Source organism: Siphateles boraxobius, unplaced genomic scaffold (assembly GCF_051911475.1).
Source record: "Siphateles boraxobius isolate OS27281-9 unplaced genomic scaffold, OSU_SipBor_1 172, whole genome shotgun sequence".
Classification (NCBI taxonomy): Eukaryota; Metazoa; Chordata; class Actinopteri; order Cypriniformes; family Leuciscidae; genus Siphateles; species Siphateles boraxobius.
In genome coordinates this window covers 350,662-376,357 of record NW_027508780.1, presented here as the reverse complement: position 1 = coordinate 376,357, position 25,696 = coordinate 350,662, and the positions used below count along the sequence as shown (strand labels likewise).

General features: G+C 43.8%; 62 non-coding genes across 62 annotated transcripts; all 62 read left to right on the top strand.

Annotated features, from left to right (window-relative positions):
- The first annotated feature begins 122 nt into the window (after window positions 1–122).
- On the top strand, window positions 123–194 carry trnaw-cca (transfer RNA tryptophan (anticodon CCA)). The gene has a single exon. It is a non-coding gene; the product is annotated as a tRNA-Trp (tRNA).
- A 590-nt stretch (window positions 195–784) lies between these two features.
- Window positions 785–856, top strand: trnaw-cca (transfer RNA tryptophan (anticodon CCA)). The gene has a single exon. It is a non-coding gene; the product is annotated as a tRNA-Trp (tRNA).
- Window positions 857–950: 94 nt separating this feature from the next.
- Window positions 951–1,022, top strand: trnaw-cca (transfer RNA tryptophan (anticodon CCA)). Its single transcript has one exon. It is a non-coding gene; the product is annotated as a tRNA-Trp (tRNA).
- A 260-nt stretch (window positions 1,023–1,282) lies between these two features.
- trnaw-cca (transfer RNA tryptophan (anticodon CCA)) lies at window positions 1,283–1,354 on the top strand. The gene has a single exon. It is a non-coding gene; the product is annotated as a tRNA-Trp (tRNA).
- Window positions 1,355–1,795: 441 nt separating this feature from the next.
- Window positions 1,796–1,867, top strand: trnaw-cca (transfer RNA tryptophan (anticodon CCA)). The gene has a single exon. It is a non-coding gene; the product is annotated as a tRNA-Trp (tRNA).
- Window positions 1,868–1,961: 94 nt separating this feature from the next.
- On the top strand, window positions 1,962–2,033 carry trnaw-cca (transfer RNA tryptophan (anticodon CCA)). The gene has a single exon. It is a non-coding gene; the product is annotated as a tRNA-Trp (tRNA).
- Window positions 2,034–2,989: 956 nt separating this feature from the next.
- On the top strand, window positions 2,990–3,061 carry trnaw-cca (transfer RNA tryptophan (anticodon CCA)). Its single transcript has one exon. It is a non-coding gene; the product is annotated as a tRNA-Trp (tRNA).
- Window positions 3,062–3,337: 276 nt separating this feature from the next.
- On the top strand, window positions 3,338–3,409 carry trnaw-cca (transfer RNA tryptophan (anticodon CCA)). The gene has a single exon. It is a non-coding gene; the product is annotated as a tRNA-Trp (tRNA).
- A 275-nt stretch (window positions 3,410–3,684) lies between these two features.
- Window positions 3,685–3,757, top strand: trnaw-cca (transfer RNA tryptophan (anticodon CCA)). Its single transcript has one exon. It is a non-coding gene; the product is annotated as a tRNA-Trp (tRNA).
- A 274-nt stretch (window positions 3,758–4,031) lies between these two features.
- Window positions 4,032–4,103, top strand: trnaw-cca (transfer RNA tryptophan (anticodon CCA)). Its single transcript has one exon. It is a non-coding gene; the product is annotated as a tRNA-Trp (tRNA).
- A 922-nt stretch (window positions 4,104–5,025) lies between these two features.
- trnaw-cca (transfer RNA tryptophan (anticodon CCA)) lies at window positions 5,026–5,097 on the top strand. The gene has a single exon. It is a non-coding gene; the product is annotated as a tRNA-Trp (tRNA).
- A 756-nt stretch (window positions 5,098–5,853) lies between these two features.
- trnaw-cca (transfer RNA tryptophan (anticodon CCA)) lies at window positions 5,854–5,925 on the top strand. Its single transcript has one exon. It is a non-coding gene; the product is annotated as a tRNA-Trp (tRNA).
- Window positions 5,926–6,698: 773 nt separating this feature from the next.
- On the top strand, window positions 6,699–6,770 carry trnaw-cca (transfer RNA tryptophan (anticodon CCA)). Its single transcript has one exon. It is a non-coding gene; the product is annotated as a tRNA-Trp (tRNA).
- A 1,435-nt stretch (window positions 6,771–8,205) lies between these two features.
- On the top strand, window positions 8,206–8,277 carry trnaw-cca (transfer RNA tryptophan (anticodon CCA)). The gene has a single exon. It is a non-coding gene; the product is annotated as a tRNA-Trp (tRNA).
- A 623-nt stretch (window positions 8,278–8,900) lies between these two features.
- Window positions 8,901–8,972, top strand: trnaw-cca (transfer RNA tryptophan (anticodon CCA)). Its single transcript has one exon. It is a non-coding gene; the product is annotated as a tRNA-Trp (tRNA).
- A 258-nt stretch (window positions 8,973–9,230) lies between these two features.
- Window positions 9,231–9,302, top strand: trnaw-cca (transfer RNA tryptophan (anticodon CCA)). The gene has a single exon. It is a non-coding gene; the product is annotated as a tRNA-Trp (tRNA).
- Window positions 9,303–9,396: 94 nt separating this feature from the next.
- trnaw-cca (transfer RNA tryptophan (anticodon CCA)) lies at window positions 9,397–9,468 on the top strand. The gene has a single exon. It is a non-coding gene; the product is annotated as a tRNA-Trp (tRNA).
- Window positions 9,469–10,224: 756 nt separating this feature from the next.
- On the top strand, window positions 10,225–10,296 carry trnaw-cca (transfer RNA tryptophan (anticodon CCA)). Its single transcript has one exon. It is a non-coding gene; the product is annotated as a tRNA-Trp (tRNA).
- Window positions 10,297–10,556: 260 nt separating this feature from the next.
- trnaw-cca (transfer RNA tryptophan (anticodon CCA)) lies at window positions 10,557–10,628 on the top strand. Its single transcript has one exon. It is a non-coding gene; the product is annotated as a tRNA-Trp (tRNA).
- A 259-nt stretch (window positions 10,629–10,887) lies between these two features.
- On the top strand, window positions 10,888–10,959 carry trnaw-cca (transfer RNA tryptophan (anticodon CCA)). The gene has a single exon. It is a non-coding gene; the product is annotated as a tRNA-Trp (tRNA).
- A 94-nt stretch (window positions 10,960–11,053) lies between these two features.
- On the top strand, window positions 11,054–11,125 carry trnaw-cca (transfer RNA tryptophan (anticodon CCA)). The gene has a single exon. It is a non-coding gene; the product is annotated as a tRNA-Trp (tRNA).
- Window positions 11,126–11,385: 260 nt separating this feature from the next.
- Window positions 11,386–11,457, top strand: trnaw-cca (transfer RNA tryptophan (anticodon CCA)). Its single transcript has one exon. It is a non-coding gene; the product is annotated as a tRNA-Trp (tRNA).
- A 93-nt stretch (window positions 11,458–11,550) lies between these two features.
- On the top strand, window positions 11,551–11,622 carry trnaw-cca (transfer RNA tryptophan (anticodon CCA)). Its single transcript has one exon. It is a non-coding gene; the product is annotated as a tRNA-Trp (tRNA).
- Window positions 11,623–12,279: 657 nt separating this feature from the next.
- Window positions 12,280–12,351, top strand: trnaw-cca (transfer RNA tryptophan (anticodon CCA)). Its single transcript has one exon. It is a non-coding gene; the product is annotated as a tRNA-Trp (tRNA).
- Window positions 12,352–12,777: 426 nt separating this feature from the next.
- trnaw-cca (transfer RNA tryptophan (anticodon CCA)) lies at window positions 12,778–12,849 on the top strand. The gene has a single exon. It is a non-coding gene; the product is annotated as a tRNA-Trp (tRNA).
- Window positions 12,850–12,943: 94 nt separating this feature from the next.
- On the top strand, window positions 12,944–13,015 carry trnaw-cca (transfer RNA tryptophan (anticodon CCA)). The gene has a single exon. It is a non-coding gene; the product is annotated as a tRNA-Trp (tRNA).
- Window positions 13,016–13,109: 94 nt separating this feature from the next.
- trnaw-cca (transfer RNA tryptophan (anticodon CCA)) lies at window positions 13,110–13,181 on the top strand. Its single transcript has one exon. It is a non-coding gene; the product is annotated as a tRNA-Trp (tRNA).
- Window positions 13,182–13,275: 94 nt separating this feature from the next.
- On the top strand, window positions 13,276–13,347 carry trnaw-cca (transfer RNA tryptophan (anticodon CCA)). Its single transcript has one exon. It is a non-coding gene; the product is annotated as a tRNA-Trp (tRNA).
- An 823-nt stretch (window positions 13,348–14,170) lies between these two features.
- trnaw-cca (transfer RNA tryptophan (anticodon CCA)) lies at window positions 14,171–14,242 on the top strand. The gene has a single exon. It is a non-coding gene; the product is annotated as a tRNA-Trp (tRNA).
- A 758-nt stretch (window positions 14,243–15,000) lies between these two features.
- On the top strand, window positions 15,001–15,072 carry trnaw-cca (transfer RNA tryptophan (anticodon CCA)). Its single transcript has one exon. It is a non-coding gene; the product is annotated as a tRNA-Trp (tRNA).
- Window positions 15,073–15,498: 426 nt separating this feature from the next.
- Window positions 15,499–15,570, top strand: trnaw-cca (transfer RNA tryptophan (anticodon CCA)). Its single transcript has one exon. It is a non-coding gene; the product is annotated as a tRNA-Trp (tRNA).
- A 426-nt stretch (window positions 15,571–15,996) lies between these two features.
- trnaw-cca (transfer RNA tryptophan (anticodon CCA)) lies at window positions 15,997–16,068 on the top strand. The gene has a single exon. It is a non-coding gene; the product is annotated as a tRNA-Trp (tRNA).
- Window positions 16,069–16,328: 260 nt separating this feature from the next.
- Window positions 16,329–16,400, top strand: trnaw-cca (transfer RNA tryptophan (anticodon CCA)). Its single transcript has one exon. It is a non-coding gene; the product is annotated as a tRNA-Trp (tRNA).
- Window positions 16,401–16,826: 426 nt separating this feature from the next.
- Window positions 16,827–16,898, top strand: trnaw-cca (transfer RNA tryptophan (anticodon CCA)). Its single transcript has one exon. It is a non-coding gene; the product is annotated as a tRNA-Trp (tRNA).
- Window positions 16,899–17,158: 260 nt separating this feature from the next.
- trnaw-cca (transfer RNA tryptophan (anticodon CCA)) lies at window positions 17,159–17,230 on the top strand. The gene has a single exon. It is a non-coding gene; the product is annotated as a tRNA-Trp (tRNA).
- Window positions 17,231–17,324: 94 nt separating this feature from the next.
- On the top strand, window positions 17,325–17,396 carry trnaw-cca (transfer RNA tryptophan (anticodon CCA)). Its single transcript has one exon. It is a non-coding gene; the product is annotated as a tRNA-Trp (tRNA).
- A 94-nt stretch (window positions 17,397–17,490) lies between these two features.
- Window positions 17,491–17,562, top strand: trnaw-cca (transfer RNA tryptophan (anticodon CCA)). Its single transcript has one exon. It is a non-coding gene; the product is annotated as a tRNA-Trp (tRNA).
- A 260-nt stretch (window positions 17,563–17,822) lies between these two features.
- Window positions 17,823–17,894, top strand: trnaw-cca (transfer RNA tryptophan (anticodon CCA)). Its single transcript has one exon. It is a non-coding gene; the product is annotated as a tRNA-Trp (tRNA).
- Window positions 17,895–18,154: 260 nt separating this feature from the next.
- On the top strand, window positions 18,155–18,226 carry trnaw-cca (transfer RNA tryptophan (anticodon CCA)). The gene has a single exon. It is a non-coding gene; the product is annotated as a tRNA-Trp (tRNA).
- A 757-nt stretch (window positions 18,227–18,983) lies between these two features.
- trnaw-cca (transfer RNA tryptophan (anticodon CCA)) lies at window positions 18,984–19,055 on the top strand. The gene has a single exon. It is a non-coding gene; the product is annotated as a tRNA-Trp (tRNA).
- A 94-nt stretch (window positions 19,056–19,149) lies between these two features.
- trnaw-cca (transfer RNA tryptophan (anticodon CCA)) lies at window positions 19,150–19,221 on the top strand. The gene has a single exon. It is a non-coding gene; the product is annotated as a tRNA-Trp (tRNA).
- A 93-nt stretch (window positions 19,222–19,314) lies between these two features.
- On the top strand, window positions 19,315–19,386 carry trnaw-cca (transfer RNA tryptophan (anticodon CCA)). Its single transcript has one exon. It is a non-coding gene; the product is annotated as a tRNA-Trp (tRNA).
- A 257-nt stretch (window positions 19,387–19,643) lies between these two features.
- Window positions 19,644–19,715, top strand: trnaw-cca (transfer RNA tryptophan (anticodon CCA)). Its single transcript has one exon. It is a non-coding gene; the product is annotated as a tRNA-Trp (tRNA).
- Window positions 19,716–19,809: 94 nt separating this feature from the next.
- trnaw-cca (transfer RNA tryptophan (anticodon CCA)) lies at window positions 19,810–19,881 on the top strand. Its single transcript has one exon. It is a non-coding gene; the product is annotated as a tRNA-Trp (tRNA).
- A 93-nt stretch (window positions 19,882–19,974) lies between these two features.
- trnaw-cca (transfer RNA tryptophan (anticodon CCA)) lies at window positions 19,975–20,046 on the top strand. Its single transcript has one exon. It is a non-coding gene; the product is annotated as a tRNA-Trp (tRNA).
- Window positions 20,047–20,303: 257 nt separating this feature from the next.
- trnaw-cca (transfer RNA tryptophan (anticodon CCA)) lies at window positions 20,304–20,375 on the top strand. The gene has a single exon. It is a non-coding gene; the product is annotated as a tRNA-Trp (tRNA).
- Window positions 20,376–20,469: 94 nt separating this feature from the next.
- On the top strand, window positions 20,470–20,541 carry trnaw-cca (transfer RNA tryptophan (anticodon CCA)). Its single transcript has one exon. It is a non-coding gene; the product is annotated as a tRNA-Trp (tRNA).
- A 94-nt stretch (window positions 20,542–20,635) lies between these two features.
- On the top strand, window positions 20,636–20,707 carry trnaw-cca (transfer RNA tryptophan (anticodon CCA)). Its single transcript has one exon. It is a non-coding gene; the product is annotated as a tRNA-Trp (tRNA).
- Window positions 20,708–20,967: 260 nt separating this feature from the next.
- Window positions 20,968–21,039, top strand: trnaw-cca (transfer RNA tryptophan (anticodon CCA)). Its single transcript has one exon. It is a non-coding gene; the product is annotated as a tRNA-Trp (tRNA).
- A 260-nt stretch (window positions 21,040–21,299) lies between these two features.
- Window positions 21,300–21,371, top strand: trnaw-cca (transfer RNA tryptophan (anticodon CCA)). Its single transcript has one exon. It is a non-coding gene; the product is annotated as a tRNA-Trp (tRNA).
- Window positions 21,372–21,631: 260 nt separating this feature from the next.
- On the top strand, window positions 21,632–21,703 carry trnaw-cca (transfer RNA tryptophan (anticodon CCA)). Its single transcript has one exon. It is a non-coding gene; the product is annotated as a tRNA-Trp (tRNA).
- Window positions 21,704–22,295: 592 nt separating this feature from the next.
- Window positions 22,296–22,367, top strand: trnaw-cca (transfer RNA tryptophan (anticodon CCA)). The gene has a single exon. It is a non-coding gene; the product is annotated as a tRNA-Trp (tRNA).
- A 93-nt stretch (window positions 22,368–22,460) lies between these two features.
- trnaw-cca (transfer RNA tryptophan (anticodon CCA)) lies at window positions 22,461–22,532 on the top strand. The gene has a single exon. It is a non-coding gene; the product is annotated as a tRNA-Trp (tRNA).
- A 259-nt stretch (window positions 22,533–22,791) lies between these two features.
- On the top strand, window positions 22,792–22,863 carry trnaw-cca (transfer RNA tryptophan (anticodon CCA)). Its single transcript has one exon. It is a non-coding gene; the product is annotated as a tRNA-Trp (tRNA).
- A 65-nt stretch (window positions 22,864–22,928) lies between these two features.
- Window positions 22,929–23,000, top strand: trnaw-cca (transfer RNA tryptophan (anticodon CCA)). Its single transcript has one exon. It is a non-coding gene; the product is annotated as a tRNA-Trp (tRNA).
- A 593-nt stretch (window positions 23,001–23,593) lies between these two features.
- Window positions 23,594–23,665, top strand: trnaw-cca (transfer RNA tryptophan (anticodon CCA)). The gene has a single exon. It is a non-coding gene; the product is annotated as a tRNA-Trp (tRNA).
- A 93-nt stretch (window positions 23,666–23,758) lies between these two features.
- Window positions 23,759–23,830, top strand: trnaw-cca (transfer RNA tryptophan (anticodon CCA)). The gene has a single exon. It is a non-coding gene; the product is annotated as a tRNA-Trp (tRNA).
- A 94-nt stretch (window positions 23,831–23,924) lies between these two features.
- On the top strand, window positions 23,925–23,996 carry trnaw-cca (transfer RNA tryptophan (anticodon CCA)). Its single transcript has one exon. It is a non-coding gene; the product is annotated as a tRNA-Trp (tRNA).
- Window positions 23,997–24,420: 424 nt separating this feature from the next.
- Window positions 24,421–24,492, top strand: trnaw-cca (transfer RNA tryptophan (anticodon CCA)). The gene has a single exon. It is a non-coding gene; the product is annotated as a tRNA-Trp (tRNA).
- Window positions 24,493–24,586: 94 nt separating this feature from the next.
- Window positions 24,587–24,658, top strand: trnaw-cca (transfer RNA tryptophan (anticodon CCA)). The gene has a single exon. It is a non-coding gene; the product is annotated as a tRNA-Trp (tRNA).
- A 592-nt stretch (window positions 24,659–25,250) lies between these two features.
- Window positions 25,251–25,322, top strand: trnaw-cca (transfer RNA tryptophan (anticodon CCA)). Its single transcript has one exon. It is a non-coding gene; the product is annotated as a tRNA-Trp (tRNA).
- A 260-nt stretch (window positions 25,323–25,582) lies between these two features.
- Window positions 25,583–25,654, top strand: trnaw-cca (transfer RNA tryptophan (anticodon CCA)). Its single transcript has one exon. It is a non-coding gene; the product is annotated as a tRNA-Trp (tRNA).
- Window positions 25,655–25,696: the final 42 nt, after the last annotated feature.

Below are 25,696 nucleotides of genomic sequence, written 5' to 3'. Positions count from 1 at the left end.
GAAAGTTATTGTTATCATAGCGGGGACCCGACACATATCACTGAGAGCTGGTATCAGTTGTTTTTGGTTCACCTCGAGCCGCTAGACCCTATAACTACCTCAGCAAAATCCACGCAGAGAAGGACCTCGTGGCGCAACGGCAGCGCGTCTGACTCCAAATCAGAAGGTTGCGTGTTTAAATCACGTCGATGTCAAACAATCCATAATTTGATTGCAAACCTTTTATAAAATTCAGGATTCCTTAATGCTAGACCCTATAACTACCTCAGCAAAATCCACACAGAGAAGGACCTCCTGGCGCAACGGCAGCGCGTCTGACTCCAGATCAGAAGTTTGCGTGTTTAAATCACGTTGAGGTCAAACAATCCATAATTTGATTGCAAAACTTTTATAAAATTCAGGATTCCTTAATGCTAGACCCTATAACTACCTCAGCAAAATCCACGCAGAGAAGGACCGAGGGCGCAACGGCAGCGCGTCTGACTCCAGATCAGAAGTTTGCGTGTTTAAATCACGTTGAGGTCAAACAATCCATAATTTGATTGCAAAACTTTTATAAAATTCAGGATTCCTTAATGCTAGACCCTATAACTACCTCAGCAAAATCCACGCAGAGAAGGACCGAGGGTGCAACGGCAGCGCGTCTGACTCCTGATCAGAAGATTGCTTGCTCAAATCACGTCAAGGTCAAACAATCCATAATTTGAGTGCAAGCCCTTTATAAAATTCAGGATTAATTAATGCTAGACCATATAACTACCTCAGCAAAATCCACGCAGAGAAGGACCTCGTGGCGCAACGGCAGCGCGTCTGACTCCAGATCAGAAGGTTGCGTGTTCAAATCACGTCAAGGTCAAACAATCCATAATTTGATTGCAAACCTTTTATAAAATTCAGGATTCCTTAATGCTAGACCCTATAACTACCTCAGCAAAATCCACGCAGAGAAGGACCTCGTGGCGCAACGGCAGCGCGTCTGACTCCAGATCAGATGGTTGCGTGTTTAAATCACGTCGATGTCAAACAATCCATAATTTGATTGCAAACCTTTTATAAAATTCAGGATTCCTTAATGCTAGACCCTATAACTACCTCAGCAAAATCTGCGCAGAGAAGGTCCTTGTTGCGCAACGTTAGCGCGTCTGACTCCAGATCAGAAGGTTGCGTGTTCAAATCACGTCGAGGTCAAACAATCCATAACTTGATTGCAAACCTTTTATAAAATTCAGGATTCCTTAATGCTAGACCCTATAACTACCTCAGCAAAATCCACGCAGAGAAGGACCTCGTGGCGCAACGGCAGCGCGTCTGACTCCAGATCAGATGGTTGCGTGTTTAAATCACGTCGATGTCAAACAATCCATAATTTGATTGCAAACCTTTTATAAAATTCAGGATTCCTTAATGCTAGACCCTATAACTACCTCAGCAAAATCCACACAGAGAAGGACCGAGGGCGCAACGGCAGCGCGTCTGACTCCAGATCAGAAGGTTGCGTGTTCAAATCACGTCGAGGTCAAACAATCCACAATTTGATTGCAAACCTTTTATAAAATTCAGGATTCCTTAATGCTAGACCCTATAACTACCTCAGCAAAATCCACACAGAGAAGGACATCGTGGCGCAACGGCAGTGCGTCTGACTCCAGATAAGAAGGTTGCGTGTTCAAATCACGTTGAGTTCAAATCACGTTGAGGTCAAACAATCCATAATTTGATTGCAAACCTTTTATAAAATTCAGGATTTATTAATGCTAGACCCTATAACTACCTCAGCAAAATCCACGCAGAGAAGGACTTCGTGGCGCAACGGCAGCGCGTCTGACTCCAGATCAGAAGGTTGCGTGTTCAAATCACGTCGAGGTCAAACAGTCCATAATTTGATTGCAAACCTTTTATAAAATTCAGGATTCCTTAATGCTAGACCCTATAACTACCTCAGCAAAATCCACGCAGAGAAGGACCTCGTGGCGCAACGGCAGCGCGTCTGACTCCAGATCAGAAGGTTGCGTGTTCAAATCACGTCGAGGTCAAACAATCCATTATTTGATTGCAAACCTTTTATAAAATTCAGGATTCCTTAATGCTGGACACTATAACTACCTCAGCAAAATCCACGCAGAGAAGGACCTCGTGGCGCAACGGCAGCGCGTCTGACTCCAGATCAGAAGGTTGCTTGTTCAAATCGCTTCGAGGTCAAACAATCCATAATTTGATTGCAAACCTTTTATAAAATTCAGGATTCCTTAATGCTAGACCCTATAACTACCTCAGCAAAATCCACGCAGAGAAGGACCTCGTGGCGCAACGCAAGCATGTCTGACTCCAGATCAGAAGGTTGCGTGTTCAAATCACGTTGAGGTCAAACAATCCATAATTTGATTGCAAACCTTTTATAAAATTCAGGATTCCTTAATGCTAGACCCTATAACTACCTCAGCAAAATCCATGCAGAGAAGGACCTTGTGGCACAACGGCAGCGCGTCTGACTCCAGATCAGAAGGTTGCGTGTTCAAATCACGTTGAGTTCAAATCACGTTGAGGTCAAACAATCCATAACTTCATTGCCAGCCTTTTATAAAATTCAGGATTCCTTAATGCTAGACCCTATAACTACCTCAGCAAAATCCACACAGAGAAGGACCTCGTGGCGCAACGGCAGTGCGTCTGACTCCAGATCAGAAGGTTGTGTGTTCAAATCACGTTGAGTTCAAATCACGTTGAGGTCAAACAATCCATAATTTGATTGCAAACCTTTTATAAAATTCAGGATTCCTTAATGCTAGACCCTATAACTACCTCAGCAAAATCCACGCAGAGAAGGACCTCGTGGAGCAACGGCAGCGCGTCTGGCTCCAGATCAGAAGGTTGCGTGTTCAAATCACGTCGAGATCAAACAATCCATAATTTGATTGCAAACCTTTTATTAAATTCAGGATTCCTTAATGCTAGACCCTATAACTACCTCAGCAAAATCCACGCAGAGAAGGACCTCGTGGCGCAACGGCAGCGCGTCTGACTCCAGATCAGAAGGTTGCGAGTTCAAATTACGTCGAGGTCAAACAATCTATAATTTGAGTGCAAGCCTTTTATAAAATTCAGGATTCCTTAATGCTAGACCCTATAACTACCTCAGCAAAATCCACGCAGAGAAGAATCTCGTGGCGCAACGGCACCGCGTCTGACTCCAGATCAGAAGGTTGCGTGTTCAAATCACGTTGAGTTCAAATCACGTTGAGGTCAAACAATCCATAATTTCATTGCCAGCCTTTTATAAAATTCAGGATTCCTTAATGCTAGACCCTATAACTACCTCAGCAAAATCCACACAGAGAAGGACCTCTTGGCGCAACAGCAGCGCGTCTGACTCCAAATCAGAAGGTTGCGTGTTCAAATCACGTTGAGGTCAAACAATCCATAATTTGATTGCAAACCATTTATAAAATTCAGGATTCCTTAATGCTAGACCCTATAACTACCTCAGCAAAATCCACGCAGAGAAGGACCTCGTGGGGCAACGGCAGTGCGTCTAAAACCAGATCAGAAGGTTGCGTGTTCAAATCACGTTGAGTTCAAATCACGTAGAGGTCAAACAATCCATAATTTCATTGCCAGCCTTTTATAAAATTCAGGATTCCTTAATGCTAGACCCTATAACTACCTCAGCAAAATCCACACAGAGAAGGACCTCGTGGCGCAACGGCAGCGCGTCTGACTCCAGATCAGAAGGTTGCGTGTTCAAATCACGTTGAGTTCAAATCACGTTGAGGTCAAACAATCCATAATTTGATTGCAAACCTTTTATAAAATCAGGATTCCTTAATGCTAGACCCTATAACTACCTCAGCAAAATCCACGCAGAGAAGGACCGAGGGCGCAGCGGCAGCGAGTCTGACTCCTGATCAGAAGGTTGCGTGTTCAAATCACGTCGAGGTCAAACAATCCATAATTTGATTGCAAACCTTTTATAAAATTCAGGATTTATTAATGCTAGACCCTATAACTACCTCAGCAAAATCCACGCAGAGAAGGACTTCGTGGCGCAACGGCAGCGCGTCTGACTCCAGATCAGAAGGTTGCGTGTTCAAATCACGTCGAGGTCAAACAGTCCATAATTTGATTGCAAACCTTTTATAAAATTCAGGATTCCTTAATGCTAGACCCTATAACTACCTCAGCAAAATCCACGCAGAGAAGGACCTCGTGGCGCAACGGCCACGCGTCTGACTCCAAATCAGAAGGTTGCGTGTTTAAATCACGTCGATGTCAAACAATCCATAATTTGATTGCAAACCTTTTATAAAATTCAGGATTCCTTAATGCTAGACCGTATAACTACCTCAGCAAAATCCACGCAGAGAAGGACCGAGGGCGCAACGGCAGCGCGTCTGACTCCAGATCAGAAGGTTGCTTGTTCAAATCACGTCGAGGTCAAACAATCCACAATTTGATTGCAAACCTTTTATAAAATTCAGTATTCCTTAATGCTAGACCCTATAACTACCTCAGCAAAATCCACGCAGAGAAGGACCTCTTGGCGCAACGGTAGCACGTCTGACTCCTGATCAGAAGATTGGTTGCTCAAATCACGTCAAGGTCTAACAATCCATAATTTGAGTGCAAGCCCTTTATAAAATTCAGGATTTATTAATGCTAGACCCTATAACTACCTCAGCAAAATCCACGCAGAGAAGGACCTCGTGGCGCAATGGCAGTGCGTCTGACTCCAGATCAGAAGGTTGCGTGTTCAAATTTCATCGAGGTCAAACAATCCATAATTTGAGTGCCAGCCTTTTATAAATTTCAGGATTCCTTAATGCTACCCTTATAACTAGCTCAGCAAAATCCAAGCAAAGAATGACCTCGTGGCGCAACGGTAGCGCGTCTGACTCCATATTAGAAGGTTGAGTGTTCAAATCACGTCGATGTCAAACAATCCATAACTTGATTGCAAGCCTTTTATAAAATTCAGGATTCCTTAATGCTAGACCCTATAACTACCTCAGCAAAATCTACACAGAGAAGGACCTTGTTGCGCAACGGCAGCGCGTCTGACTCCAGATCAGAAGGTTGCGTGTTCAAATCACGTCGAGGTCAAACAATCCACAATTTGATTGCAAACCTTTTATAAAATTCAGGATTCCTTAATGCTAGACCCTATAACTACCTCAGCAAAATCTACGCAGAGAAGGTCCTTGTTGCGCAACGGCAGCGCGTCTGACTCCAGATCAGAAGGTTGCGTGTTCAAATCACGTCGATGTCAAACAATCCATAATTTGATTGCAAACCTTTTATAAAATTCAGGATTCCTTAATGCTAGACCGTATAACTACCTCAGCAAAATCCACGCAGAGAAGGACCGAGGGCGCAACGGCAGCGCGTCTGACTCCAGATCAGAAGGTTGCTTGTTCAAATCACGTCGAGGTCAAACAATCCACAATTTGATTGCAAACCTTTTATAAAATTCAGTATTCCTTAATGCTAGACCCTATAACTACCTCAGCAAAATCCACGCAGAGAAGGACCTCTTGGCGCAACGGTAGCACGTCTGACTCCAGATCAGAAGGTTGCGTGTTCAAATTTCATCGAGGTCAAACAATCCATAATTTGAGTGCCAGCCTTTTATAAATTTCAGTATTCCTTAATGCTACCCTTATAAGTAGCTCAGCAAAATCCAAGCAAAGAATGACCTCGTGGCGCAACGGTAGCGCGTCTGACTCCATATTAGAAGGTTGAGTGTTCAAATCACGTCGATGTCAAACAATCCATAACTTGATTGCAAGCCTTTTATAAAATTCAGGATTCCTTAATGCTAGACCCTATAACTACCTCAGCAAAATCTACACAGAGAAGGACCTTGTTGCGCAACGGCAGCGCGTCTGACTCCAGATCAGAAGGTTGCGTGTTCAAATCACGTCGAGGTCAAACAATCCACAATTTGATTGCAAACCTTTTATAAAATTCAGGATTCCTTAATGCTAGACCCTATAACTACCTCAGCAAAATCTACGCAGAGAAGGTCCTTGTTGCGCAACGGCAGCGCGTCTGACTCCAGATCAGAAGGTTGCGTGTTCAAATCACGTCGAGGTCAAACAATCCATAACTTGATTGCAAACCTTTCATAAAATGCAGGATTCCTTAATGCTAGACCCTATAACTACCTCAGCAAAATCCACACAGAGAAGCACCTCGTGGCGCAACGGCAGCGCGTCTGACTCCAGATCAGAAGTTTGCGTGTTTAAATCACGTTGAGGTCAAACAATCCATAATTTGATTGCAAAACTTTTATAAAATTCAGGATTCCTTAATGCTAGACCCTATAACTACCTCAGCAAAATCCACGCAGAGAAGGACCGAGGGCGCAACGGCAGCGCGTCTGACTCCAGATCAGAAGTTTGCGTGTTTAAATCACGTCGAGGTCAAACAATCCATAATTTGATTGCAAACCATTTATAAAATTCAGGATTCCTTAATGCTAGACCCTATAACTACCTCAGCAAAATCCACGCAGAGAAGGACCTCGTGGCGCAACGGCAGCGCGTCTAAAACCAGATCAGAAGGTTGCGTGTTCAAATCACGTTGAGTTCAAATCACGTAGAGGTCAAACAATCCATAATTTCATTGCCAGCCTTTTATAAAATTCAGGATTCCTTAATGCTAGACCCTATAACTACCTCAGCAAAATCCACACAGAGAAGGACCTCGTGGCGCAACGGCAGCGCGTCTGACTCCAAATCAGAAGGTTGCGTGTTCAAATCACGTCAAGGTCAAACAATCCATAATTTGATTGCAAACCATTTATAAAATTCAGGATTCCTTAATGCTAGACCCTATAACTACCTCAGCAAAATCCACGCAGAGAAATACCTCGTGGTGCAACGGCAGTGCGTCTAAAACCAGATCAGAAGGTTGCGTGTTCAAATCACGTCGATGTCAAACAATCCATAATTTGATTGCAAACCTTTTATAAAATTCAGGATTCCTTAATGCTAGACCGTATAACTACCTCAGCAAAATCCACGCAGAGAAGGACCGAGGGCGCAACGGCAGCGCGTCTGACTCCAGATCAGAAGGTTGCTTGTTCAAATCACGTCGAGGTCAAACAATCCACAATTTGATTGCAAACCTTTTATAAAATTCAGTATTCCTTAATGCTAGACCCTATAACTACCTCAGCAAAATCCACGCAGAGAAGGACCTCTTGGCGCAACGGTAGCACGTCTGACTCCAGATCAGAAGGTTGCGTGTTCAAATTTCATCGAGGTCAAACAATCCATAATTTGAGTGCCAGCCTTTTATAAATTTCAGTATTCCTTAATGCTACCCTTATAAGTAGCTCAGCAAAATCCAAGCAAAGAATGACCTCGTGGCGCAACGGTAGCGCGTCTGACTCCATATTAGAAGGTTGAGTGTTCAAATCACGTCGATGTCAAACAATCCATAACTTGATTGCAAGCCTTTTATAAAATTCAGGATTCCTTAATGCTAGACCCTATAACTACCTCAGCAAAATCTACGCAGAGAAGGTCCTTGTTGCGCAACGGCAGCGCGTCTGACTCCAGATCAGAAGGTTGCGTGTTCAAATCACGTCGAGGTCAAACAATCCATAACTTGATTGCAAACCTTTCATAAAATGCAGGATTCCTTAATGCTAGACCCTATAACTACCTCAGCAAAATCCACACAGAGAAGCACCTCGTGGCGCAACGGCAGCGCGTCTGACTCCAGATCAGAAGTTTGCGTGTTTAAATCACGTTGAGGTCAAACAATCCATAATTTGATTGCAAAACTTTTATAAAATTCAGGATTCCTTAATGCTAGACCCTATAACTACCTCAGCAAAATCCACGCAGAGAAGGACCGAGGGCGCAACGGCAGCGCGTCTGACTCCAGATCAGAAGTTTGCGTGTTTAAATCACGTCGAGGTCAAACAATCCATAATTTGATTGCAAACCATTTATAAAATTCAGGATTCCTTAATGCTAGACCCTATAACTACCTCAGCAAAATCCACGCAGAGAAGGACCTCGTGGCGCAACGGCAGCGCGTCTAAAACCAGATCAGAAGGTTGCGTGTTCAAATCACGTTGAGTTCAAATCACGTAGAGGTCAAACAATCCATAATTTCATTGCCAGCCTTTTATAAAATTCAGGATTCCTTAATGCTAGACCCTATAACTACCTCAGCAAAATCCACACAGAGAAGGACCTCGTGGCGCAACGGCAGCGCGTCTGACTCCAAATCAGAAGGTTGCGTGTTCAAATCACGTCAAGGTCAAACAATCCATAATTTGATTGCAAACCATTTATAAAATTCAGGATTCCTTAATGCTAGACCCTATAACTACCTCAGCAAAATCCACGCAGAGAAGTACCTCGTGGTGCAACGGCAGTGCGTCTAAAACCAGATCAGAAGGTTGCGTGTTCAAATCACGTTGAGTTCAAATCACGTAGAGGTCAAACAATCCATAATTTCATTGCAAACCTTTTATAAAATCAGGATTCCTTAATGCTAGACCCTATAACTACCTCAGCAAAATCCACGCAGAGAAGGACCTCTTGGCGCAACAGCAGCGCGTCTGACTCCAAATCAGAAGGTTGCGTGTTCAAATCACGTCAAGGTCAAACAATCCATAATTTGATTGCAAACCATTTATAAAATTCAGGATTCCTTAATGCTAGACCCTATAACTACCTCAGCAAAATCCACGCAGAGAAGGACCTCGTGGTGCAACGGCAGTGCGTCTAAAACCAGATCAGAAGGTTGCGTGTTCAAATCACGTTGAGTTCAAATCACGTAGAGGTCAAACAATCCATAATTTCATTGCCAGCCTTTTATAAAATTCAGGATTCCTTAATGCTAGACCCTATAACTACCTCAGCAAAATCCACACAGAGAAGGACCTCGTGGCGCAACGGCAGCGCGTCTGACTCCAGATCAGAAGGTTGCGTGTTCAAATCACGTTGAGGTCAAACAATCCATAATTTGATTGCAAACCTTTTATAAAATCAGGATTCCTTAATGCTAGACCCTATAACTACCTCAGCAAAATCCACGCAGAGAAGGACCGAGGGCGCAACGGCAGCGAGTCTGACTCCTGATCAGAAGGTTGCGTGTTCAAATCACGTCGAGGTCAAACAATCCATAATTTGATTGCAAACCTTTTATAAAATTCAGGATTTATTAATGCTAGACCCTATAACTACCTCAGCAAAATCCACGCAGAGAAGGACTTCGTGGCGCAACGGCAGCGCGTCTGACTCCAGATCAGAAGGTTGCGTGTTCAAATCACGTCGAGGTCAAACAGTCCATAATTTGATTGCAAACCTTTTATAAAATTCAGGATTCCTTAATGCTAGACCCTATAACTACCTCAGCAAAATCCACGCAGAGAAGGACCTCGTGGCGCAACGGCAGCGCGTCTGACTCCAAATCAGAAGGTTGCGTGTTTAAATCACGTCGATGTCAAACAATCCATAATTTGATTGCAAACCTTTTATAAAATTCAGGATTCCTTAATGCTAGACCGTATAACTACCTCAGCAAAATCCACGCAGAGAAGGACCGAGGGCGCAACGGCAGCGCGTCTGACTCCAGATCAGAAGGTTGCTTGTTCAAATCACGTCGAGGTCAAACAATCCACAATTTGATTGCAAACCTTTTATAAAATTCAGTATTCCTTAATGCTAGACCCTATAACTACCTCAGCAAAATCCACGCAGAGAAGGACCTCTTGGCGCAACGGTAGCACGTCTGACTCCTGATCAGAAGATTGGTTGCTCAAATCACGTCAAGGTCTAACAATCCATAATTTGAGTGCAAGCCCTTTATAAAATTCAGGATTTATTAATGCTAGACCCTATAACTACCTCAGCAAAATCCACGCAGAGAAGGACCTCGTGGCGCAATGGCAGTGCGTCTGACTCCAGATCAGAAGGTTGCGTGTTCAAATTTCATCGAGGTCAAACAATCCATAATTTGAGTGCCAGCCTTTTATAAATTTCAGGATTCCTTAATGCTACCCTTATAACTAGCTCAGCAAAATCCAAGCAAAGAATGACCTCGTGGCGCAACGGTAGCGCGTCTGACTCCATATTAGAAGGTTGAGTGTTCAAATCACGTCGATGTCAAACAATCCATAACTTGATTGCAAGCCTTTTATAAAATTCAGGATTCCTTAATGCTAGACCCTATAACTACCTCAGCAAAATCTACACAGAGAAGGACCTTGTTGCGCAACGGCAGCGCGTCTGACTCCAGATCAGAAGGTTGCGTGTTCAAATCACGTCGAGGTCAAACAATCCACAATTTGATTGCAAACCTTTTATAAAATTCAGGATTCCTTAATGCTAGACCCTATAACTACCTCAGCAAAATCTACGCAGAGAAGGTCCTTGTTGCGCAACGGCAGCGCGTCTGACTCCAGATCAGAAGGTTGCGTGTTCAAATCACGTCGAGGTCAAACAATCCATAACTTGATTGCAAACCTTTCATAAAATGCAGGATTCCTTAATGCTAGACCCTATAACTACCTCAGCAAAATCCACACAGAGAAGGACCTCGTGGCGCAACGGCAGCGCGTCTGACTCCAGATCAGAAGTTTGCGTGTTTAAATCACGTTGAGGTCAAACAATCCATAATTTGATTGCAAAACTTTTATAAAATTCAGGATTCCTTAATGCTAGACCCTATAACTACCTCAGCAAAATCCACGCAGAGAAGGACCGAGGGTGCAACGGCAGCGCGTCTGACTCCTGATCAGAAGATTGCTTGCTCAAATCACGTCAAGGTCAAACAATCCATAATTTGAGTGCAAGCCCTTTATAAAATTCAGGATTAATTAATGCTAGACCATATAACTACCTCAGCAAAATCCACGCAGAGAAGGACCTCGTGGCGCAACGGCAGCGCGTCTGACTCCAGATCAGAAGGTTGCGTGTTCAAATCACGTCAAGGTCAAACAATCCATAATTTGAATGCAAACCTTTTATAAAATTCAGGATTCCTTAATGCTAGACCCTATAACTACCTCAGCAAAATCCACGCAGAGAAGGACCTCGTGGCGCAACGGCAGCGCGTCTGACTCCAGATCAGATGGTTGCGTGTTTAAATCACGTCGATGTCAAACAATCCATAATTTGATTGCAAACCTTTTATAAAATTCAGGATTCCTTAATGCTAGACCCTATAACTACCTCAGCAAAATCTGCGCAGAGAAGGTCCTTGTTGCGCAACGTTAGCGCGTCTGACTCCAGATCAGAAGGTTGCGTGTTCAAATCACGTCGAGGTCAAACAATCCATAACTTGATTGCAAACCTTTTATAAAATTCAGGATTCCTTAATGCTAGACCCTATAACTACCTCAGCAAAATCCACGCAGAGAAGGACCTCGTGGCGCAACGGCAGCGCGTCTGACTCCAGATCAGATGGTTGCGTGTTTAAATCACGTCGATGTCAAACAATCCATAATTTGATTGCAAACCTTTTATAAAATTCAGTTTTATTAATGCTAGACCCTATAACTACCTCAGCAAAATCCACGCAGAGAAGGACTTCGTGGCGCAACGGCAGCGCGTCTGACTCCAGATCAGAAGGTTGCGTGTTCAAATCACGTCGAGGTCAAACAATCCATAATTTGATTGCAGACTCCAGATCAGAAGGTTGCGTGTTTAAATCACGTCGATGTCAAACAATCCAGAATTTCACTGCAAACCTTTTATAAAATTCAGGATTCCTTAATGCTAGACCCTATAACTACCTCAGCAAAATCCACGCAGAGAAGGACCTCGTGGCGCAACGGCAGCGCGTCTGACTCCTGATCAGAAGATTGGTTGCTCAAATCACGTCGATGTCAAACAATCCATAATTTGAGTGCAAGCCTTTGATAAAATTCAGGATTCCTTAATGCTAGACCCTATAACTACCTCAGCAAAATCCACGCAGAGAAGGACCGAGGGCGCAACGGCAGCGCGTCTGACTCCAGATCAGAAGGTTGCGTGTTCAAATCACGTCGAGGTCAAACAATCCACAATTTGATTGCAAACCTTTTATAAAATTCAGGATTCCTTAATGCTAGATCCTATAACTACCTCAGCAAAATCTACGCAGAGAAGGTCCTTGTTGCGCAACGGCAGCGCGTCTGACTCCAGATCAGAAGGTTGCTTGCTCAAATCACGTCAAGGTCAAACAATCAATAATTTGAGTGCAAGCCCTTTATAAAATTCAGGATTTATTAATGCTAGACCATATAACTACCTCAGCAAAATCTACACAGAGAAGGACCTTGTTGCGCAACGGCAGCGCGTCTGACTCCAGATCAGAAGGTTGCGTGTTCAAATCACGTCGAGGTCAAACAATCCATAATTTGATTGCAAACCTTTTATAAAATTCAGGATTCCTTAATGCTAGACCCTATAACTACCTCAGCAAAATCTACGCAGAGAAGGTCCTTGTTGCGCAACGGCAGCCCGTCTGACTCCAGATCAGAAGGTTGCGTGTTCAAATCACGTCGAGGTCAAACAATCCATAATTTGATTGCAAACCTTTTATAAAATTCAGGATTCCTTAATGCTAGACCCTATAACTACCTCAGCAAAATCCACGCAGAGAAGGACCTCTTGGTGCAACGGTAGCACGTCTGACTCCTGATCAGAAGATTGCTTGCTCAAATCACGTCAAGGTCAAACAATCAATAATTTGAGTGCAAGCCCTTTATAAAATTCAGGATTCCTTAATGCTAGACCATATAACTACCTCAGCAAAATCCAAGCAGAGAAGGACCTCGTGGCGCAACGGCAGCGCGTCTGACTCCAGATCAGAAGGTTGCGTGTTCAAATCACGTCAAGGTCAAACAATCCATAATTTGATTGCAAACCTTTTATAAAATTCAGGTTTCCTTAATGCTAGACCCTATAACTACCTCAGCAAAATCCACGCAGAGAAGGACCTTGTGGCGCAACGGCAGCGCGTCTGACTCCAGATCAGAAGGTTGCATGTTCAAATCATGTCGAGGTCAAACAATCCATAACTTGATTGCAAACCTTTTATAAAATTCAGGATTCCTTAATGCTAGACCCTATAACTACCTCAGCAAAATCCACGCAGAGAAGGACCTTGTGGCGCAACGGCAGCGCGTCTGACTCCAGATCAGAAGGTTGCTTGTTCAAATCACGTCGAGGTCAAACAATCCATAATTTGAGTGCAAGCCTTTTATAAAATTCAGGTTTCCTTAATGCTAGACCCTATAACTACCTCAGCAAAATCCACGCAGAGAAGGACCTTGTGGCGCAACGGCAGCGCGTCTGACTCCAGATCAGAAGGTTGCGTGTTCAAATCACGTCGAGGTCAAACAATCCATAATTTGATTGCAGACTCCAGATCAGAAGGTTGCGTGTTTAAATCACGTCGATGTCAAACAATCCATAATTTCACTGCAAACCTTTTATAAAATTCAGGATTCCTTAATGCTAGACCCTATAACTACCTCAGCAAAATCCACGCAGAGAAGGACCTCGTGGCGCAACGGCAGCGCGTCTGACTCCTGATCAGAAGATTGGTTGCTCAAATCACGTCGATGTCAAACAATCCATAATTTGAGTGCAAGCCTTTGATAAAATTCAGGATTCCTTAATGCTAGACCCTATAACTACCTCAGCAAAATCCACGCAGAGAAGGACCGAGGGCGCAACGGCAGCGCGTCTGACTCCAGATCAGAAGGTTGCGTGTTCAAATCACGTCGAGGTCAAACAATCCACAATTTGATTGCAAACCTTTTATAAAATTCAGGATTCCTTAATGGTAGACCCTATAACTACCTCATCAAAATCTACGCAGAGAAGGTCCTTGTTGCGCAACGGCAGCCCGTCTGACTCCAGATCAGAAGGTTGCGTGTTCAAATCACGTCGAGGTCAAACAATCCATAATTTGATTGCAAACCTTTTATAAAATTCAGGATTCCTTAATGCTAGACCCTATAACTACCTCAGCAAAATCCACGCAGAGAAGGACCTCTTGGTGCAACGGTAGCACGTCTGACTCCTGATCAGAAGATTGCTTGCTCAAATCACGTCAAGGTCAAACAATCAATAATTTGAGTGCAAGCCCTTTATAAAATTCAGGATTCATTAATGCTAGACCATATAACTACCTCAGCAAAATCTACACAGAGAAGGACCTTGTTGCGCAACGGCAGCGCGTCTGACTCCAGATCAGAAGGTTGCGTGTTCAAATCACGTCGAGGTCAAACAATCCATAATTTGATTGCAAACCTTTTATAAAATTCAGGATTCCTTAATGCTAGACCCTATAACTACCTCAGCAAAATCTACGCAGAGAAGGTCCTTGTTGCGCAACGGCAGCCCGTCTGACTCCAGATCAGAAGGTTGCGTGTTCAAATCACGTCGAGGTCAAACAATCCATAATTTGATTGCAAACCTTTTATAAAATTCAGGATTCCTTAATGCTAGACCCTATAACTACCTCAGCAAAATCCAAGCAGAGAAGGACCTCGTGGCGCAACGGCAGCGCGTCTGACTCCAGATCAGAAGATTGCTTGCTCAAATCACGTCAAGGTCAAACAATCAATAATTTGAGTGCAAGCCCTTTATAAAATTCAGGATTCCTTAATGCTAGACCATATAACTACCTCAGCAAAATCCACGCAGAGAAGGACCTCTTGGTGCAACGGTAGCACGTCTGACTCCTGATCAGAAGATTGCTTGCTCAAATCACGTCAAGGTCAAACAATCAATAATTTGAGTGCAAGCCCTTTATAAAATTCAGGATTCCTTAATGCTAGACCCTATAACTACCTCAGCAAAATCCACGCAGAGAAGGACCTCTTGGTGCAACGGTAGCACGTCTGACTCCTGATCAGAAGATTGCTTGCTCAAATCACGTCAAGGTCAAACAATCAATAATTTGAGTGCAAGCCCTTTATAAAATTCAGGATTCCTTAATGCTAGACCATATAACTACCTCAGCAAAATCCAAGCAGAGAAGGACCTCGTGGCGCAACGGCAGCGCGTCTGACTCCAGATCAGAAGGTTGCGTGTTCAAATCACGTCAAGGTCAAACAATCCATAATTTTATTGCAAACCTTTTATAAAATTCAGGATTCCTTAATGCTAGACCCTATAACTACCTCAGCAAAATCTACGCAGAGAAGGTCCTTGTTGCGCAAAGTTAGCGCGTCTGACTCCAGATCAGAAGGTTGCGTGTTCAAATCACGTCGAGGTCAAACAATCCATAACTTGATTGCAAACCTTTTATAAAATTCAGGATTCCTTAATGCTAGACCCTATAACTACCTCAGCAAAATCCACGCAGAGAAGGACCTCGTGGCGCAACGGCAGCGCGTCTGACTCCAGATAAGAAGGTTGCGTGTTTAAATCACGTCGATGTCAAACAATCCATAATTTGATTGCAAACCTTTTATAAAATTCAGGATTCCTTAATGCTAGACCCTATAACTACCTCAGCAAAATCAACGCAGAGAAGGACCTCGTGGCGCAACGGCAGCGCGTCTGACTCCAGATCAGAAGCTTGCGTGTTCAAATCACGTCAAGGTCAAACAATCCATAATTTGATTGCAAACCTTTTATAAAATTCAGGATTCCTTAATGCTAGACCCTATAACTACCTCAGCAAAATCTACACAGAGAAGGTCCTTGTTGCGCAACGGCAGCGCGTCTGACTCCAGATCAGAAGGTTGCGTGTTCAAATCACGTCGAGGTCAAACAATCCATAACTTGATTGCAAACCTTTTATAAAATTCAGGATTCCTTAATGCTAGACCCTATAACTACCTCAGCAAAATCTACGCAGAGAAGGTCCTTGTTGCGCAACGGCAGCGCGTCTGACTCCAGATCAGAAGGTTGCGTGTTCAAATCACGTCGAGGTCAAACAATCCATAACTTGATTGCAAACCTTTTATAAAATTCAGGATTCCTTAATGCTAGACCGTATAACTACCTCAGCAAAATCCACACAGAGAAGGACCTTGTGGCGCAACGGCAGCGCGTCTGACTCCAGATCAGAAGGTTGCGTGTTCAAATCACGTCGAGGTAAAACAATCCATAACTTGATTGCAAACCTTTTATAAAATTCAGGATTCCTTAATGCTAGACCCTATAACTACCTCAGCAAAATCCACGCAGAGAAGGACCTCGTGGCGCAACGGCAGCGCGTCTGACTCCAGATAAGAAGGTTGCGTGTTTAAATCACGTCGATGTCAAACAATCCATAATTTGATTGCAAACCTTTTATAAAATTCAGGATTCCTTAATGCTAGACCCTATAACTACCTCAGCAAAATCAACGCAGAGAAGGACCTCGTGGCGCAACGGCAGCGCGTCTGACTCCAGATCAGAAGCTTGCGTGTTCAAATCACGTCAAGGTCAAACAATCCATAATTTGATTGCAAACCTTTTATAAAATTCAGGATTCCTTAATGCTAGACCCTATAACTACCTCAGCAAAATCTACGCAGAGAAGGTCCTTGTTGCGCAACGGCAGCGCGTCTGACTCCAGATCAGAAGGTTGCGTGTTCAAATCACGTCGAGGTCAAACAATCCATAATTTGATTGCAAACCTTTTATAAAATTCAGGATTCCTTAATGCTAGACCCTATAACTACCTCAGCAAAATCCACGCAGAGAAGGACCTCTTGGTGCAACGGTAGCACGTCTGACTCCTGATCAGAAGATTGCTTGCTCAAATCACGTCAAGGTCAAACAATCAATAATTTGAGTGCAAGCCCTTTATAAAATTCAGGATTCCTTAATGCTAGACCATATAACTACCTCAGCAAAATCCAAGCAGAGAAGGACCTCGTGGCGCAACGGCAGCGCGTCTGACTCCAGATCAGAAGGTTGCGTGTTCAAATCATGTCAAGGTCAAACAATCCATAATTTTATTGCAAACCTTTTATAAAATTCAGGATTCCTTAATGCTAGACCCTATAACTACCTCAGCAAAATCTACGCAGAGAAGGTCCTTGTTGCGCAAAGTTAGCGCGTCTGACTCCAGATCAGAAGGTTGCGTGTTCAAATCACGTCGAGGTCAAACAATCCATAATTTGAGTGCAAGCCATTTATAAAATTCAGGATTTATTAATGCTAGACCCTATAACTACCTCAGCAAAATCAACGCAGAGAAGGACCTCGTGGCGCAACGGCAGCGCGTCTGACTCCAGATCAGAAGGTTGCGTGTTCAAATCACGTCGAGGTCAAACAATCCATAACTTGATTGCAAACCTTTTATAAAATTCAGGATTCCTTAATGCTAGACCGTATAACTACCTCAGCAAAATCCACACAGAGAAGGACCTTGTGGCGCAATGGCAGCGCGTCTGACTCCAGATCAGAAGGTTGCGTGTTCAAATCACGTCGAGGTCAAACAATCCATAACTTGATTGCAAACCTTTTATAAAATTCAGGATTCCTTAATGCTAGACCCTATAACTACCTCAGCAAAATCCACGCAGAGAAGGACCTCGTGGCGCAACGGCAGCGCGTCTGACTCCAGATAAGAAGGTTGCGTGTTCAAATCACGTCGAGGTCAAACAATCCATAACTTGATTGCAAACCTTTTATAAAATTCAGGATTCCTTAATGCTAGACCCTATAACTACCTCAGCAAAATCCACGCAGAGAAGGACTTCTTGGCGCAACGGTAGCACGTCTGACTACTGATCAGAAGATTGCTTGCTCAAATCACGTCAAGGTCAAACAATCCATAATTTGAGTGCAAGCCCTTTATAAAATTCAGGATTTATTAATGCTAGACCCTATAACTACCTCAGCAAAATCCGCGCAGAGAAGGACCTCGTGGCGCAACGGCAGCGCGTCTGACTCCAGATCAGAAGGTTGCGTGTTCAAATCACGTCAAGGTCAAACAATCCAGAATTTGATTGCAAACCTTTTATAAAATTCAGGATTCCTTAATGCTAGACGCTATAACTACCTCAGCAAAATCTACGCAGAGAAGGTCCTTGTTGCGCAACGGCAGCGCGTCTGACTCCAGATCAGAAGGTTGCGTGTTCAAATCACGTCGAGGTCAAACAATCCATAACTTGATTGCAAACCTTTTATAAAATTCAGGATTCCTTAATGCTAGACCCTATAACTACCTCAGCAAATTCCACACAGAGAAGGACCTCGTGGCGCAATGGCAGCGCGTCTGACTCCAGATCAGAAGGTTGCGTGTTCAAATCACGTCGAGGTCAAACAGTCCACAATTTGATTGCAAACCTTTTATATAATTCAGGATTCCTTAATGCTAGACCCTATAACTACCTCAGCAAAATCCACGCAGAGAAGGACCTCTTGGCGCAACGGTAGCACGTCTGACTCCTGATCAGAAGATTGCTTGCTCAAATAACGTCAAGGTCAAACAATCCATAATTTGAGTGCAAGCCCTTTATAAAATTCAGGATTTATTAATGCTAGACCCTATAACTACCTCAGCAAAATCCACGCAAAGAAGGACCTCGTGGCGCAACGGCAGCGCGTCTGACTCCAGATCAGAAGGTTGCGTGTTGACATTTCATCGAGGTCAAACAATCCATAATTTGAGTGCAAGCCTTTGATAAAATTCAGGATTCCTTAATGCTAGACCCTATAACTACCTCAGCAAAATCCACGCAGAGAAGGACCTCTTGGCGCAACGGTAGCACGTCTGACTACTGATCAGAAGATTGCTTGCTCAAATCACGTCAAGGTCAAACAATCCATAATTTGAGTGCAAACCTTTTATAAAATTCAGGATGCCTCAATGCTAGACCCTATAACTACCTCAGCAAAATCCACGCAGAGAAGGACCGAGGGCGCAACGGCAGCGCGTCTGACTCCAGATTAGAAGGTTGCGTGTTCAAATCACGTCGAGGTCAAACAATCCATAATTTGATTGCAAACCTTTTATAAAATTCAGGATTCCTTAATGCTAGACCCTATAACTACCTCAGCAAAATCAACGCAGAGAAGGACCTCGTGGCGCAACGGCAGTGCGTCTGACTCCAGATCAGAAGGTTGCGTGTTCAAATCACGTCGATGTCAAACAATACATAACTTGATTGCAAACCTTTTATAAAATTCAGGATTCCTTAATGCTAGACCCTATAACTACCTCAGCAAAATCAACGCAGAGAAGGACCTCGTGGCGCAATGGCAGCGCGTCTGACTCCAGATCAGAAGCTTGCGTGTTCAAATCACGTCAAGGTCAAACAATCCAGAATTTGATTGCAAACCTTTTATAAAATTCAGGATTCCTTAATGCTAGACCCTATAACTACCTAAGCAAAATCTCACAGAGAAGGACCTCGTGGCGCAATGGCAGCGCGTCTGACTCCAGATCAGAAGGTTGCGTGTTCAAATCACGTCGAGGTCAAACAATCCATAATTTGAGTGGAAGCCTTTTATAAAATTCAGGATTCCTTAATGCTAGACCCTATAACTACCTCAGCAAAATCCACGCAGAGAAGGACCGAGGGCGCAACGGCAGCGCCTGACTCCAGATCAGAAGGTTGCGTGTTCAAATCACGTTGAGGTCAAACAATCCATAATTTGATTGCAAACCTTTTATAAAATTCAGGATTCCTTAATGCTAGACCCTATAACTACCTCAGCAAAATCAACACAGAGAAGGACCTCGTGGCGCAACGGCAGCGCGTCTGACTCCAGATCAGAAGGTTGCGTGTTCAAATCACGTCGATGTCAAACAATACATAACTTGATTGCAAACCTTTTATAAAATTCAGGATTCCTTAATGCTAGACCCTATAACTACCTCAGCAAAATCAACGCAGAGAAGGACCTCGTGGCGCAATGGCAGCGCGTCTGACTCCAGATCAGAAGCTTGCGTGTTCAAATCACGTCAAGGTCAAACAATCCAGAATTTGATTGCAAACCTTTTATAAAATTCAGGATTCCTTAATGCTAGACCCTATAACTACCTCAGCAAAATCTCACAGAGAAGGACCTCGTGGCGCAATGGCAGCGCGTCTGACTCCAGATCAGAAGGTTGCGTGTTCAAATCACGTCGAGGTCAAACAATCCATAATTTGAGTGGAAGCCTTTTATAAAATTCAGGATTCCTTAATGCTAGACCCTATAACTACCTCAGCAAAATCCACGCAGAGAAGGACCGAGGGCGCAACGGCAGCGCCTGACTCCAGATCAGAAGGTTGCGTGTTCAAATCACGTTGAGGTCAAACAATCCATAATTTGATTGCAAACCTTTTATAAAATTCAGGATTCCTTAATGCTAGACCCTATAACTACCTCAGCAAAATCAACACAGAGAAGGACCTCGTGGCGCAACGGCAGCGCGTCTGACTCCAGATCAGAAGGTTGCGTGTTCAAATCACGTCGAGGTCAAACAGTCCATAATTTGATTGCAAACCTTTTATAAAATTCAGGATTACTTAATGCTAGACCCTATAACTACCTCAGCAAAATCTACGCAGAGAAGGACCTTGTTGCGCAACGGCAGCGTGTCTGACTCCAGATCAGAAGGTTGCGTGTTCAAATCACGTCGAGGTCAAACAATCCATAACTTGATTGCAAACCTTTTATAAAATTCAGGATTCCTTAATGCTAGACCTTATAACTACCTCAGCAAAATCCACGCAGAGAAGGACCTCGTGGTGCAACGGCAGCGCGTCTGACTCCAGATCAGAAGGTTGCGTGTTCAAATCACGTCAAGGTCAAACAATCCATAATTTGATTGCAAACCTTTTATAAAATTCAGGATTCCTTAATGCTAGACCCTATAACTACCTCAGCAAAATCTACGCAGAGAAGGTCCTTGTTGCGCAACGGCAGCGCGTCTGACTCCAGATCAGAAGGTTGCGTGTTCAAATCACGTCGAGGTCAAACAATCCATAACTTGATTGCAAACCTTTTATAAAATTCAGGATTCCTTAATGCTAGACCCTATAACTACCTCAGCAAAATCCACACAGAGAAGGACCTCGTGGCGCAACGGCAGCGCGTCTGACTCCAGATCAGAAGGTTGCGTGTTCAAATCACGTCGAGGTCAAACAGTCCACAATTTGATTGCAAACCTTTTATATAATTCAGGATTCCTTAATGCTAGACCCTATAACTACCTCAGCAAAATCCACGCAGAGAAGGACCTCTTGGCGCAACGGTAGCACGTCTGACTACTGATCAGAAGATTGCTTGCTCAAATCACGTCAAGGTCAAACAATCCATAATTTGAGTGCAAGCCCTTTATAAAATTCAGGATTTATTAATGCTAGACCCTATAACTACCTCAGCAAAATCCGCGCAGAGAAGGACCTCGTGGCGCAACGGCAGCGCGTCTGACTCCAGATCAGAAGGTTGCGTGTTCAAATCACGTCAAGGTCAAACAATCCAGAATTTGATTGCAAACCTTTTATAAAATTCAGGATTCCTTAATGCTAGACGCTATAACTACCTCAGCAAAATCTACGCAGAGAAGGTCCTTGTTGCGCAACGGCAGCGCGTCTGACTCCAGATCAGAAGGTTGCGTGTTCAAATCACGTCGAGGTCAAACAATCCATAACTTGATTGCAAACCTTTTATAAAATTCAGGATTCCTTAATGCTAGACCCTATAACTACCTCAGCAAAATCCACACAGAGAAGGACCTCGTGGCGCAACGGCAGCGCGTCTGACTCCAGATCAGAAGGTTGCGTGTTCAAATCACGTCGAGGTCAAACAGTCCACAATTTGATTGCAAACCTTTTATATAATTCAGGATTCCTTAATGCTAGACCCTATAACTACCTCAACAAAATCCACGCAGAGAAGGACCTCTTGGCGCAACGGTAGCACGTCTGACTTCTGATCAGAAGATTGCTTGCTCAAATAACGTCAAGGTCAAACAATCCATAATTTGAGTGCAAGCCCTTTATAAAATTCAGGATTTATTAATGCTAGACCCTATAACTACCTCAGCAAAATCCACGCAAAGAAGGACCTCGTGGCGCAACGGCAGCGCGTCTGACTCCAGATCAGAAGGTTGCGTGTTGAAATTTCATCGAGGTCAAACAATCCATAATTTGAGTGCAAGCCTTTGATAAAATTCAGGATTCCTTAATGCTAGACCCTATAACTACCTCAGCAAAATCCACGCAGAGAAGGACCTCTTGGCGCAACGGTAGCACGTCTGACTACTGATCAGAAGATTGCTTGCTCAAATCACGTCAAGGTCAAACAATCCATAATTTGAGTGCAAGCCCTTTATAAAATTCAGGATTTATTAATGCTAGACCCTATAACTACCTCAGCAAAATCCGCGCAGAGAAGGACCTCGTGGCGCAACGGCAGCGCGTCTGACTCCAGATCAGAAGGTTGCGTGTTCAAATCACGTCAAGGTCAAACAATCCAGAATTTGATTGCAAACCTTTTATAAAATTCAGGATTCCTTAATGCTAGACGCTATAACTACCTCAGCAAAATCTCACAGAGATGGACCTCGTGGCGCAACGGCAGCGCGTCTGACTCCAGATCAGAAGGTTGCGTGTTTAAATCACGTTGAGGTCAAACAATCCATAATTTGATTGCAAAACTTTTATAAAATTCAGGATTCCTTAATGCTAGACCCTATAACTACCTCAGCAAAATCCACGCAGAGAAGGACCGAGGGCGCAACGGCAGCGCGTCTGACTCCAGATCAGAAGGTTGCGTGTTCAAATCACGTCGAGGTCAAACAATCCTTAACTTGATTGCAAACCTTTTATAAAATTCAGGATTACTTAATGCTAGACCCTATAACTACCTCAGCAAAATCTACGCAGAGAAGGACCTTGTTGCGCAACGGCAGCGCGTCTGACTCCAGATCAGAAGGTTGCGTGTTCAAATCACGTCGAGGTCAAACAGGAGTCATACGTGCTTAATGCTAGACCCTATAACTACCTCAGCAAAATCAACGCAGAGAAGGACCTCGTGGCGCAACGGCAGCGCGTCTGACTCCAGATCAGAAGGTTGCGTGTTCAAATCACGTCGAGGTCAAACAATCCATAACTTGATTGCAAACCTTTTATAAAATTCAGGATTTCTTAATGCTAGACCTTATAACTACCTCAGCAAAATCCACGCAGAGAAGGACCTCTTGGCGCAACGGTAGCACGTCTGACTCCTGATCAGAAGATTGCTTGCTCAAATAACGTCAAGGTCAAACAATCCATAATTTGAGTGCAAGCCCTTTATAAAATTCAGGATTTATTAATGCTAGACCCTATAACTACCTCAGCAAAATCCACGCAGAGAAGGACCTCGTGGCGCAACGGCAGCGCGTCTGACTCCAGATCAGAAGGTTGCGTGTTGAAATTTCATCGAGGTCAAACAATCCATAATTTGAGTGCAAGCCTTTGATAAAATTCAGGATTCCTTAATGCTAGACCCTATAACTACCTCAGCAAAATCCACGCAGAGAAGGACCTCTTGGCGCAACGGTAGCACGTCTGACTACTGATCAGAAGATTGCTTGCTCAAATCACGTCAAGGTCAAACAATCCATAATTTGAGTGCAAGCCCTTTATAAAATTCAGGATTTATTAATGCTAGACCCTATAACTACCTCAGCAAAATTCCGCGCAGAGAAGGACCTCGTGGCGCAACGGCAGCGCGTCTGACTCCAGATCAGAAGGTTGCGTGTTCAAATCACGTCAAGGTCAAACAATCCAGAATTTGATTGCAAACCTTTTATAAAATTCAGGATTCCTTAATGCTAGACGCTATAACTACCTCAGCAAAATCTCACAGAGATGGACCTCGTGGCGCAACGGCAGCGCGTCTGACTCCAGATCAGAAGGTTGCGTGTTCAAATCACGTCGAGGTCAAACAATCCATAATTTGATTGCAAACCTTTTATAAAATTCAGGATTCCTTAATGCTAGACCCTATAACTACCTCAGCAAAATCCACGCAGAGAAGGACCTTGTGGCGCAACGGCAGCGCGTCTGACTCCAGATCAGAAGGTTGCGTGTTCAAATCACGTCGAGGTCAAACAATCCATAATTTGATTGCAAACCTTTTATAAAATTCAGGATTCCTTAATGGTAGACCCTATAACTACCTCAGCAAAATCTATGCAGAGAAGGTCCTTGTTGCGCAACGGCAGCGCGTCTGACTCCAGATCAGAAGGTTGCGTGTTCAAATCACGTCGAGGTCAAACAATCCATAACTTGATTGCAAACCTTTCATAAAATTCAGGATTCCTTAATGCTAGACCCTATAACTACCTCAGCAAAATCCACGCAGAGAAGGACCGAGGGCGCAACGGCAGCGCGTCTGACTCCAGATCAGAAGGTTGCGTGTTCAAATCAGGTCGAGGTCAAACAATCCACAATTTGATTGCAAACCTTTTATAAAATTCAGGATTCCTTAATGCTAGACCCTATAACTACCTCAGCAAAATCTCACAGAGATGGACCTCGTGGCGCAGCGGCAGCGCGTCTGACTCCAGATCAGAAGGTTGCGTGTTCAAATCACGTCGACGTCAAACAATACATAACTTGATTGCAAACCTTTTATAAAATTCAGGATTCCTTAATGCTAGACCCTATAACTACCTCAGCAAAATCCACACAGAGAAGGACCTCGTGGCGCAACGGCAGCGCGTCTGACTCCAGATCAGAAGGTTGCGTGTTCAAATCACGTCGAGGTCAAACAGTCCACAATTTGATTGCAAACCTTTTATATAATTCAGGATTCCTTAATGCTAGACCCTATAACTACCTCAGCAAAATCCACGCAGAGAAGGACCTCTTGGCGCAACGGTAGCACGTCTGACTCCTGATCAGAAGATTGCTTGCTCAAATAACGTCAAGGTCAAACAATCCATAACTTGATTGCAAACCTTTTATAAAATTCAGGATTTATTAATGCTAGACCCTATAACTACCTCAGCAAAATCCACGCAGAGAAGGACCTCGTGGCGCAACGGCAGCGCGTCTGACTCCAGATCAGAAGTTTGCGTGTTGAAATTTCATCGAGGTCAAACAATCCATAATTTGAGTGCAAGCCTTTGATAAAATTCAGGATTCCTTAATGCTAGACCCTATAACTACCTCAGCAAAATCCACACAGAGAAGGACCTCTTGGCGCAACGGTAGCACGTCTGACTACTGATCAGAAGATTGCTTGCTCAAATCACGTCAAGGTCAAACAATCCATAATTTGAGTGCAAGCCCTTTATAAAATTCAGGATTTATTAATGCTAGACCCTATAACTACCTCAGCAAAATCCGCGCAGAGAAGGACCTCGTGGCGCAACGGCAGCGCGTCTGACTCCAGATCAGAAGGTTGCGTGTTCAAATCACGTCAAGGTCAAACAATCCAGAATTTGATTGCAAACCTTTTATAAAATTCAGGATTCCTTAATGCTAGACGCTATAACTACCTCAGCAAAATCTACGCAGAGAAGGTCCTTGTTGCGCAACGGCAGCGCGTCTGACTCCAGATCAGAAGGTTGCGTGTTCAAATCACGTCGAGGTCAAACAATCCATAACTTGATTGCAAACCTTTTATAAAATTCAGGATTCCTTAATGCTAGACCCTATAACTACCTCAGCAAAATCCACACAGAGAAGGACCTCGTGGCGCAACGGCAGCGCGTCTGACTCCAGATCAGAAGGTTGCGTGTTCAAATCACGTCGAGGTCAAACAGTCCACAATTTGATTGCAAACCTTTTATATAATTCAGG